Genomic DNA, 5,647 nt, shown 5'->3' on the forward strand with positions numbered 1-5,647 from the left:
GAGCCAGTTCCTTCCTATCTCCCTCCTAAACCAAAACTTATCCAACTTAAATCCGTTGCTACGAGTCCTATCCTGCTCGGATATGATAAGAACTTTATCTATATCACCTTTATTGATTCCTTTCACCCACTTAAATACTTCTATCATATTTCCCCGCACTCTTCGTCTTTTTAGGGAATGCAAGTTTAGTTTCTCTAATCTACCTTGATATCGAAGGTTTCAAAGTCCCGGAATCATTTTCGTCATTCTTCGCTGCACCGACTCCATTGAATTGATATCCATTCTATAATAAGTGCATCAGAACTGAACAGCCTAATCGAGGTGCGGCCTGACTAGCGCAAGATAAATGTAGTTGCAATATGACCTCCGCACTCTTATTACTTACACTTCTAGATATAAAACCTAATACTCTGTTTGCCTTATTTCGAACATTAACACACTGTTTTCTGACCACTCCTGTAGTTTATTTAAATCCTCCTGTAGTGCATTTGCATCCTGCCCCGAATTAATCTCTCGCCCTATTTTGGTGTCATCCACAAACTTGATAATGTCACTGCTGATCCTAGTATCTAGATCGTTTATGTAGATTATGAGCAAGAGTGGACCCAGTACTGACCCCTGGGGAACTCCACTGGTTACACAGCCCCACTCAGATAAAACACCATCTATGCTGACCCTCTGTGTTCTATCGGTGAGCCATGATTTTATCCAATTTGAAACTTTCCCCACGATACCATGAGCCTTAACTTTTCTCAGAAGCCTCTGATGCGGTACTCTGTCAAATGCTTTGCTAAAGTCTAAGCAAATAACATCGTAATTTTCGTCATTATCTACTACCTCGAAGACTTTCCTATAAAACGTCAGCAGATTTGTTAGACAAGATATTCCCTTTGTAAACCCATGTTGAGAGTCGTAGATTAATTTGTTTTTCTCTAAATGCAATCGGATGCTATTTGCTATAATTGATTCAAGAAATTTCCCTACTAATGACGTCAAACTAATCGGCCGGTAATTTGACGCTGATGATCTGTTTCCACAAGTCAGGCACAATTCCCGTGTCTAATGATTTTGTAAATAAATATACGAGGGGTCCGCTAATCAGGTTCCTTACACTCTTTCAAAACTCGAGGAAAAATTTCATCCGGCTCAGGGGATTTTGTCTTCTTTAATTTAGTTATCTTCATAAAAACATCCTATTTTCTGATAGTGATATTCTTTAATTTCTCTTCTTCATTTCTCCTAAATACCAGTTCCACCTCTGGCATTTCCTCGTGATTTTTTTTTGTGAAAACTGATAAGAAGTAGCTGTTTAATGCTTTGCTTATTTTCTCACTATCATCGATCACTTTCACTCTCTCTGACTTTAAGGGCCCCACTTTGTCCTTGACCTTTGTCCTATATACCTGGAAAATCCCGTGGGATTCGCATTGGATTCTCTTGCTCTCCTGATTTCGTAGACCCTCATTGCCTTCCTTACATTTTTATTAACATTCCTAGATATTTCATTATACCTATTTCTGAGCTGCTCCTCCCCTCCCTTTAATTTATTATAAATTCCTTTCTTTATTCCTATGTCATGTTTAAGTTTTCTGGTCATCCACCTTGGCTCGTTCTTATTTAACCAAATTTTTCTGTATGGTATATTTTGTTCCTGTGCTTTAAGTAGTATACTATTGAATATGTTATAGTCATGGTCGATTGTTGTGTCGCCAGTGACCTCACCCGTTCCTGCCGGGGACTGACCTAACTGTTCCCAGGCGACCTCACCGAGGTACCTTCTTAACCCCTCATAATCCGCCGATCGAATGTCTGGGACTCTGATCATATTGTCATTGTTTTTCGTTTCCCAATTTAGGGTGAACCTGATTTCTCTGTGATCACTGTTCCTTAGTTCTTCCCCTATTGTGATATCTCTGATAATATTGTCTTTATTTGTTAATACTAGGTCTAATATATTGTCACCTCTAGTAGGTTCTGTAATTAGTTGTTTTAAAAAATTATCCTGTACTGCGTCTAGGAAGTCTTCAGATTCATAGTCATCTACAATGTTGTCCCAGTCAATATTTCTGAAGTTGAAATCCCCCATAATACACAGGTAGTTGTATTTTGCTGCCCGACTCATTTCCTGCCATATGGGCTGAGCTACTTCTTTCCCAAGACTTGGGGGGCCTGTAAATCATTCCCATAATTAGTTTTTCTCTTCCTTCCACAATTTCTACCCATACAGACTCGGTTCCTATTTCACCCTTTATTGAATATATCATACAACATTTTAATGTATCCCACGCTAATTGCTGTAGAATCCCGATTTGTATTGCATTAATACTAGATTATTTCCTGCGTTCATGGTAATGCATGCAGTTGGTTCCAACGGATACTGGCTAGGACGGCACTATAAACCTCCCGGTAAATGGCTTACTTCTTATACCGCGAGTTACCTGAGGCAGGTGACGGGGAGTAGTGAGGAGGATATCGCTCAACCCAGCGACTGTGGGTCACTCAGGTCCCTCGTCACGACCTGCCAGTATGTGTTGCCTGGTTGGCAGCAATTTGAGAATAATTGCATTTAAGCCAAATACTATAACAATTAAATCTCCATTTTCGATATCGAAAACTTATTATACTCCAACAACTTAACAATTACTTGCCCATTTGTATTCAGCAATTTACTGGCCCTTCCAGAGAAATTCTATTTTAATAACAGCAAGCAATACTACTGTATAATACAACTTAATCCCAGGTAGTTACTGACCGGATACCTGGCTAGGTAATAATTATTTAGCATGGTTAATAATTATACATGATCAACCCACGTATTTCTGAAAGGTGTCGTCCAGGTTTAGGTACAGTAAGATGCAACAGTCTGTGTGTGGAGGCCAGACATGGTAGTAATGCCTGCAGCAGATGATGTTACCCGCGGAGAAATATTTCCCCCTCATGCTGTGAACGTCCATCAGAATGAAAGGTAACTAAATGGGGCGAGTCATCCCTAAACCATTCCAATTTGGATAGATGTTATTACCTGCTGGAGTACGACTGTGCTCCACCTTCACACAACAACATTCCAGACAATTTAATTTGCAAAATTTTATGCGTGATACCCTATTTGAGGACACGAGAGTGCTTGGTATTTTCAAATAAGTTTGGCTAGAATTTCCCGTGTATGGTTACCACTGTGATACTCCCGAAAATGTGTGGCACCAAGGCTATTGTTTGTCAGTGTAAAGTTTATGTTAACATTTACAGGCAAACAATTTGCGATATACTTTGGTTATCTCAATACTGCTCCAGATAATGTCTGCTACGCCAAACAAAGTAAATTATACGTCAATAAAAGGTTTATGTTAACGTGTTCACATGAATAATTCTTTTTAAACCATGGGAGGATTATAAATATTGTGAGTTAACAATCCACGTGTATAACTTATGATGTGGAAAGACTTACCAACCAATCTAATGAAAATGTCAGTAAACTCTACTACAATTTACATTTTACATATTTTGGATCACCTGAGATCTAACCCGCAGTTTAATCTGCCCAATTATCAGATACCTTAAGTCTAAACTAATATAATCTATTCTCATATTACCTCCCAGGTAGCGTTAGAATGCTTCTTGTATCTCACAGTTCAAGCGGGAGATACTAAGATAAAATCAAGTCAATGGTGCTGTAAATTATTTGCTGTTGGTCTCACACTTCGTTGCCCGCCATGGTGTAGGGTTGCCCACACACAAACTTCCTTCAATTTGTAGGTTTCATTTAACGCGTTCATATAATGACGCTACATTTAATACTCTGACTTGTGACTCAGCGGAGGAAGGTGACAAATTTTAATATTGCTTTTTAACTTTCAAGTAAATCTCCAACATTTTTAATCCTTCAAGTGTATCAAGCTTAAAGTGATGGCCGGAAAGTTGTACACCGCAGCAGAAACACTTAACACACACAGACACACACACACACATATATATATATATATATATATATATATATATATATATATATATATATATATATATATATATATATATATATATATATATATATATGTGTGTGTCTGTGTGTGTGTGTGTGTGTGTGTGTGTGTAACACCGAACAAAACTTGAAGAGCGATGTCAGTGGCACTTTGTTTTATACCAGGGCAGTGTCACTGGCACCTGGTAACATAGAAACAGTGGCACCTAGTAGCACACGAGGGACTCGGTGACACCTGGCAACATACTGGGGATTCAGTGTCACATAGCAACATACTAGGGGGACTCAGTGTCACCTGGCAACATACTAGGGACTCGGTGTCACCTGGCAACATACCAAGGACTCAGTATCACCTGGCAACAAACAGGGGACTCAGTGTCACATAGCAACATACTGGGGGGACTCAGTGTCACCTGGCAACATACTAGGAACTCGGTGTCACCTGGCAACATAATGGGGGGACTCGGTGTCACCTGGCAACATACTGGGGGGACTCAGTGTCACCTGGCAACATACTGGGGACCAGTCACCTGGCAACATACTGGGGACTCAGTGTCACCTGGCAACATACTGGGGACTCCAGTGTCACCTGGCAACATACTGGGGGACTCAGTGTCACCTGCAACATACTGGGGACTCAGTGTCACCTGGCAACATACTGGGGACTCAGTGTCACCTGGCAACATACACCTACTGGGGACTCAGTGTCACCTGGCAACATACTGGGGACTCAGTGTCACCTGGCAACATACTGGGGACTCAGTGTCACCTGGCAACATACTGGGGACTCAGTGTCACCTGGTCACCTGGCAACATACTGGGGACTGGTGTCACCTGGCAACATACTGGGGGACTCAGTGTCACCTGGCAACATACTGGGGACGGTGTCACCTGGCAACATGGGGGACCCAGTGTCACCTGGCAACATACTGGGATACTGGTGTCACCTGGCAACATACTGGGGAGTGTCACCTGGCAACATACTGGGGGGACTCAGTGTCACCTGGCAACATACTGGGGGGACTCAGTGTCACCTGGCAACATACTAGGGGACTCAGTGTCACCTGGCAACATACTAGGGGACTCAGTGTCACCTGGACCACCACAGTATGAACATGAACGATGGCACCATCACCATAATAGTGCTACAGTTATATCACTGTTAAGTTACTCAAGGTTCACTTAAGGATGACGCTCACGTGAGGATGTTTACACTAATGGCTCCTGTAAGTGAATGTGTGTTACTCTAGCATAAAGACAAGATGGGGTGAGGCTCAACATTATAATACACAGGGGGTGTAACTCAGAGGTAGAGTGCTCGCTTCGCATGCGAGAAGTCCCGGGTTCAATCCCCGGCTCCTCCAAAATCTTTTATATCGAGAATGACGGCGGAGTGGTTATTATTCTTGGCTGGCAGTCCATTATTCACGGGTTCGAATCCGCAATGTGGTGGCAGTATGTGATTAACATCCAGCGTGAGTCATTACCAATAATATTTATCATACCACCACCGTGTTACCTCAAGAATATATATCCTGACCACATGGGAGATATGCTTATGTTATCTCTCTCTCTACCACCACGTGTTTTGTGCAGCAAACACAGCATAATAAACCTAAACAATATTGTATACCACAACGGCTGTAAACTGAAGGTGCACGGCGACAACCT

General features: G+C 41.7%; 1 non-coding gene across 1 annotated transcript; it reads left to right on the forward strand.

The window, feature by feature from the left end:
* Nucleotides 1–5,268: 5,268 nt before the first annotated feature.
* On the forward strand, nt 5,269–5,340 carry Trnaa-cgc. The gene has a single exon. It is a non-coding gene; the product is annotated as a tRNA-Ala (tRNA).
* The last annotated feature ends 307 nt before the right edge of the window (nt 5,341–5,647 follow it).

This window comes from Homarus americanus, unplaced genomic scaffold (genome assembly GCF_018991925.1).
Source record: "Homarus americanus isolate GMGI-L3 unplaced genomic scaffold, GMGI_Hamer_2.0 scaffold367, whole genome shotgun sequence".
Lineage (NCBI taxonomy): Eukaryota > Metazoa > Arthropoda > Malacostraca > Decapoda > Nephropidae > Homarus > Homarus americanus.